The 6,850-nt window shown below is 35.5% G+C and overlaps 1 long non-coding RNA gene across 1 annotated transcript in view; it reads left to right on the forward strand.

The window, feature by feature from the left end:
* Positions 1 to 6,172: 6,172 nt before the first annotated feature.
* LOC141336244 (uncharacterized) overlaps positions 6,173 to 6,850 on the forward strand; it is a 1,595-nt gene continuing 917 nt past the window's right edge. Inside the window, exons 1-2 of the long non-coding RNA XR_012355696.1 lie at positions 6,173 to 6,542; positions 6,659 to 6,778. This is a non-coding gene — a long non-coding RNA (uncharacterized lncRNA). The remainder of the gene's footprint in view (positions 6,543 to 6,658; positions 6,779 to 6,850) is intronic.

The raw sequence follows: 6,850 nt of genomic DNA on the forward strand, positions 1-6,850 counted from the left end.
AGCAAGACGTCGCTCTTGTGCGGGAGTACTGACGAGTCTCAAAGACTAAAAAAGGATTCTTCAAGAAGTTGCTAGATTTGTTGCAAGGCACTTATTTGGAAAAAAAAAGCCGCTAAATCTGTTGCCAATACTGTACAGCACTGTCCGTCAACAGTTGTTGGTGAGGCTTGTAAAATGTGATGAGATTCTGCAAACGGTTTGTTCTGAGACACTTGATATATGGAGTTTAAAAAAGGAGCGGATTTTTATCAATAGGGTGGTTGTATACACACACTGCCAACACACATTTATGTTCAAACAACATTTGCCTAATACGTTCCCTTTAATGGGTTAGTTCACACAAAATGAAAATTCTGTCATTAATTACTCACCCTCATGTCGTTCCAAACCTGTAAAACCTTTCATCTTAAGAACACAAATTAAAATATTTTTGATAAAATCCGAGAGCTTTCTGACCCTCCATTGGCAGCAAGGGTCCTTCCACATTCAGTGTCCAAAAAGGTACCAAGAGCATCGACAGAATATTCAATGTGACATCAATGGTTCAACTGTAATTTTTTGATTTATTTTTATTATTTTTATGAATAAAAATAATTAAAAAAAACGACTTTATTCAACAATTCTTCTCCTCTGCGTCACATTAGCGCCATATTTGAGAGTACCACGACGCATACACACTTGCTTTTTGTGTGCACAAAAAGTATTCTCGTAGCTTCATGAAATTAGGGTTGAACTACTGATGTCACATGGACTATTTTGTTAGTGTTCTTGGTACCTTTCTGGACCTTAAACGTGGAAGGACCCTTGCTGTCTATGAAGGGTCAGAAACACTTGGATTTCATCAAAAGTATCTTAGGGTGTGTTCACACTTGTAGTTCGGTTTGTTTGCTTCATTTGGTCTGGACCAAAAAGGAAAATGATACATTTGGTCCTGGCCCGCTTAGTGTTCACACTGGCATTTTTGACTGCGAACCTAAAGATACTGAACCTAAAGGCACAGTGACACGTCACAACCTGATTGGTCGGGTTGAATGACGTATATTTCGTGACGGAATTCACAGAACACTACAAACAAATGGAAAAGGTGCGTTTGACTTAAAGTGGACTAAAAGTTGTCTGCTAGACTACAGAGTGCTAATTGTTGCATGTATATGATTTTATTTTCACCACCTGCAAACTCACAAAGTGCTCATAAAAGGCACTTTACCTCCTCAGTGCTCCACGTTTGCCCTCTGCTCATTTTGTTTTGGATACACCGCTTGTTCCCTTCATGAAATCATGTTGCATAGTGTCGCAGCTTGTCATTACTTAGTGTTTTTGGTTTGTTTAGAAATATTTGGTCCATGTTGCATTCATATTTAATTCAAACTGAACCAGAGTTCGTTTGCAAGGGGACAGAGACCCATCTTATAGCGGCCTCGGCCTGCTTTTTTGGTGCACAGCAGGGTTCGGATGGCAGCGTTCACACTTACTCAAATGAACCGCATTAACAGATCAATCGCACCAGAATTTGTTTTAATCGAAAGTGTGAGCACATCCTTAATTTATGTTCTGAAGATTAACAAAGGTCTTAAGGTTTTCGAACATCATGAGGGTGAGTAATTAAAGGGATAGTTCACCCTAAAATGAAAATTTGATGTTTATCTGCTTAACCCCAGGGCATCCAAGATGTAGGTGACTTTGTTTCCTCAGCAGAACACAAACAAAGATTTTTAACGAAAAGCGGTGCAGTCTGCCAACCATATAATGGCAGTGGATGGGCACCAGACCTTTAAAAGTAAAAAAAACGTGCACAGACAAATCCAAATTACACCCTGTGGCTCGTGACGATACATTGATGTCCCAAGACATGAAATTATCATTTTTTTGCGAGAAACTGAACAGTATTTATATCATTTTTTTTACCTTTGATACACAGCCACGTCCATCTCTCCTTAACACGAGCTCATCATCCGGCTTGTTACACGTGTACGCGCTCTGGCGTAGTATACGCAAACACGTATACTGTTCAGTTTCTCACAAAAAAACGTTTAGTGTCTTAGGACATCAATGTATCGTCACGAGCCGCAGGGTGTAATTTGGATTTGTCTGTGCATGTTTTTTTTTTTTTTTACTTTTGAAGGTCTAGTGCCCATCCACTGCCATTATGTGGCTGGCGATCTGCACCGGTTTTGGTTAAAAATCTATGTTTGTTTTCTGCTGAAGAAACAAAGTAACCTACATCTTGGATGCCCTGGGGGTAAGCAGATAAACATCAAATTTTCATTTTTGGGTGAACTATCCCTTTAAGCAGCAAAAGTGTTCAACACTGATAATATTAAATGTTACTCAAGCTCCAAATCAGAATGATTTCTGAATAATCATGAGAGACTGTAGAGGCTGTTGAAAATTCAGCTTTACCATCACAGGACTAAATTACATTTTCAAATATTTACAAATTGAAAACATTTAAAAAAAAAATGTAACAATAATTCACAATGTTACAGTTTCTACTGTATTTTTGATCATATAATTGCACAAGGAACGTCTTAAAAAATGTACTGAGTCTGACCCTAAACACATGAACGGTATTTTTTTATAGCACAACGCCAATGTTTTCAGAAATTTACAGGAAAAGAAATGGTAGTTCAGCGCATTGACTCACTTTTAAAGACTGTTTAAATTCCGTTCATATTGAATCATAGACGAGAGTTTCAAGAGGGTGTTGGGGGAATTTTTCGTACAGGTACAAAACCCAGTCTTTACGGGTCGCTCTCCGACTGTACGATATGGTAAACCAACCCCGGCGACACCTGAGAAAAACCGAGAGAGTGAGGGAGGGAGAGAGGCGGCTGGGAAAGATGAATGAAAACAAGATATGAGTAACAGTGAATTGAAAGGATAGATGTGGATATCGGTGGTTTTGTAGCCATAACGATTGCCGCAGTTGACTCCTGCGAACACAATTAATCATCTTTGTGCAACTTGCGTGAGTGTTTTCAGTGTGTGCCGTACACCACAAAAGACTCAGTTCCTGTATGCTAAGAAAAATCTTGAATATGCAGATTTTGTTTTGTTGCTTAATTGTTTACTCCACCAACCATCATTCATTTTCGGATGACTTCAAAAAATTTTACCACCAACTTCTATTTAGTTTACTTCTAAAATTACATGGTAAAAATTTAAGAAATTTTAAAAATTTTAAGATTAAACATCAAGTTAGACAATATAATGCTACTAGTACTTTTTCTCCTCCCACCTACCTACACTTACCATTTTTTTTTTTTGTTGAAGCTTTTCTTCATTTTTTTGTATGCAGCTCTCTTTGAAGTGAGGAAGCAGTGCAATGTGCAATCAAACAACACTTGAGATTAAAAGACACGCTCTATATGGAGAGACAGAGGATGGGGGCGGGGAAATGAAGATAGTAGCTCCACACCTCTGCTTATTTCCTTTCACTTAATTTTTCTTGTCACTTGCTCCACACGTTTGTTCTTGTCAGTCACAGGCAAGGTAAGATCTGATAATATTTTGTTAAAAAGCTGGTTAGAAGTCTTGGCGTTTCGTAGATGTTTGATGTTCGAGTCTCTTTGAGGAAGAAAATCTTCAAACGCTGCTTAAGCAGAGATGTGAAGACAGCTGTCAATCACAAATGAGAAATAATGTAACATCTCTAAAATAACAATCTAAATACAAAAGGCAGTCCAGTTTGTATCGGCAAATTTATTACTGGTATTTCACTGATTTGTTCTTATTGTGATTAAAGTCACGGTACGACTCGTCTTTGCCTTTCTGATTTAACAAAAAATGCAGGCCAAAGATTTTAATATAGTCATGGTTGTGTATTTGTTCACTTTTTTAATTGAACTGCTAAAAAGTAAGAGAAAAAACTAATTAAACATTACAACTGAGCCAAGGCCCAATTAGACAAACAAAAAGCAGTGGTTTGTTTTGTACTAAAGGTCATTCATTTGACCTCTGGGCCTGTTGTCTTTTTAAGTGCATGGAGTCGCTTTGTTTAGTCAAACAAAGTTAAATTTTGCTTTAAATGTTTAGCAAACCTTTTGCCTGATGGAAAATTCTCTGCTGATGACTTTTACGGCGCTCCTGCTCCTCGGAGTTCGTAAGTAAATTGTTTGTTCTTTAAATATACTTTATTGATGTGCTCTTATATATTATATGATTATTATTATATGTACTTTTTATATGTATGATCTAGTGTAAAATCTTGCCACTTGCTGAAAAGATATTCAGTTGTAGTAGTCAGGTATAGATGCTGATGTACAGATATTTATCTGTTTGATGTCATTTTTCTCTAGAAAGACAAAACAGATCAAGGAACAATAGCATGCAGCTAGAATATATTCTGACACTTTCAGCCACAGTATTGTATATTATATAAAAACTTGTAAAACATTGCTTTCCTTTAGAAATGAACAGCTGTAATGAAAATCATACATGTATAACACTACAACGTAAGGGCCTGTATCAAAAGTAGTGCAACTGTCAAAATGTCTTATGCTCATTTTTTTTATTTTTTTTTTTTATTAAACTTTCAAATTCTTACTCCTAATGCGCTGTTTACTGAAAACCGCTGTCAGCGCAAATGTCTGAGCATTGTTGCAATCTATCCATTTGGTGAATTTAGTATGGGTCAACCTTGCAAAAACTCTTCTTTACACATTTCTGTATTATTCATTAAATATGTATTTTAGATTTTTTATTTGTGTTTATTATATAAACAGCTCATTACAATCATGAGAGAGTAGCCCCTGATAAAGGCTGTTGTTTACATGTCAAATGGTATTGTTTTAGCCCAAGTTATGCCATGTAAAGATGCTTGTTGTTTTCAATGTTAAGTTGTCTTTGCTATAGGAAAAATGACAAGAATCTATGAGCAATTACATTGCACACTGTTTGAAAATCAAAACCATGCCAAATTTTTCAATAGTCTCCTAGATAAATCATCTTAGCATTTAAATTTTAGAAAATAAGAAAACGTAAACAATACACGGGAAGCAATTTTCAAATGATGCATTTCACACTGTTAAAAAGGTAAACCATGGCAAATTTTTTAATAGTCTGCTAGATAAATCATCTTACCATTTCAATTTTAGAGAATAAGAAAATGTAAACAATACACGGGAAGCAATTTTCAAATGAACAGGTGACATAAGTGTTAACTACATTTAACATATTTAACCACAGAACTAATGAATGAGATTTTAATACATTTTAGTTTACCATTAAAAATAATTGTAAATGGTTTATCAACAAGGGCAATTTTACATATTAAGCAATGAAAATGAAAATCATACAAATGCCACCTGTATTACACAAAACGTATATTGTCGAAGAATGTTGTTGTGAATAAACACAGGCATAATACATTACTATTCAGTCTTTGAATTCTAGAATTTTCAAATGCTTGTATAATAGTAATGATGTATTAATATAATTATATGAATAAAAAGCTGAAACATGTAAAAAAAGTTTTTAGCACTTGAAAAGTTTTTCCGCTCATTCCATTCTACACACATAACCATAATTATATATATTATATATATATGTATATGTATATTTGCATACATATATAATTATTATGGTTCATTTGGGTCATCTTAATTATAGATTTGTTAATGCTGCGATTCTGAAAATTATGAATATCCGTCCATGTTTGCAAACTGCAATCTTGCAATCAAATGTGCAAAATGTGTGTGAATGTCTTTGAGCTCTGTGCAAAAAGTGCAAGAGTGTAATGAGTGCAGATGATCTGCTCTCTGACCTCTGTAACAGGGCGTTTTTATGCATGAATAATGCATGCCATATTTTACACAGAAAATGTTGTACGAAGATGTACAGTATTTAAAAGGAATATATCGATATATATATATATATATATATATATATAGAGAGAGAGAGAGAGAGAGAGAGAGAGAGAGAGAGAGAAAAAATATAGGTGCTGAAGCAATATCTACATGTTAGATGCAATGTAATTAAATAAGAGCACAGAACAGTCTGCAATCTGCATTTAACTACGGTTTCTTGGTGCAACTCTCATTTCATTTACATTAAAAAAATTCCTGGAATTTATTTCCAAACTGCATTTTATGTGGAGAAGAATAATTGAGGTATTCCAACATTTTCATGAAAGTATCATTTCTATGTGCCTTTTCCCTTTACAGAAGGAAACGCAAGTCTGAACAATACCACCTCAACAACCTCCCCAACCACACAATGCCATAATTTTATGATATCCACCACCCCACAGCCCCCATGTCTGAAAACCATCCAGAATATTACTGTTCTATTGCAGCTGGAAGTCAAATGGATAAGTCCATGTGAAGGTCAGCCTTATGCGTATTCTCATGAGCGTAAAGGGTATTTGTGCTCTAACAATCACATGACAAAAAACTGGTGGACTGCAGTGTGTAAGGACAGAAGATGTGGAAACTTCAAGGGCTTTAAGCCCACTGGAAGGCAAACTAATGCTTTGACGCTGTATAACAATTTGACACTCGTCGATACTACTGAGTGCATGGGATTCACTATCATGTGCCAAGGTGTGTGTGTATGCGTTTAGTTTCAGAGAACAACTTTACTTTATAGATTATAAATGATATTGAATATGCTGTGCATTTTGAATAACACTTATTCTTTCCTTCCCACATTTTCTCAGATCCTCTAGGAACAGAGTTGGCTGCTTATAAAGCAGTAACCGGCCTTTTAATTTGTTTGATCTTGGGCGTCATTCTGGTTAAGTTCAGTCGCCCCACGTACAAAGCCATCCGCAAAAGATGTGAGTCAGCGAAGCCAACATCTCTTTAATTTACCTGTATAAAAAATGTATTATTGTTTATTGCATATTTTC

The sequence above is a fragment of the Garra rufa genome, chromosome 6 (assembly GCF_049309525.1).
Source record: "Garra rufa chromosome 6, GarRuf1.0, whole genome shotgun sequence".
Taxonomy (NCBI): Eukaryota; Metazoa; Chordata; class Actinopteri; order Cypriniformes; family Cyprinidae; genus Garra; species Garra rufa.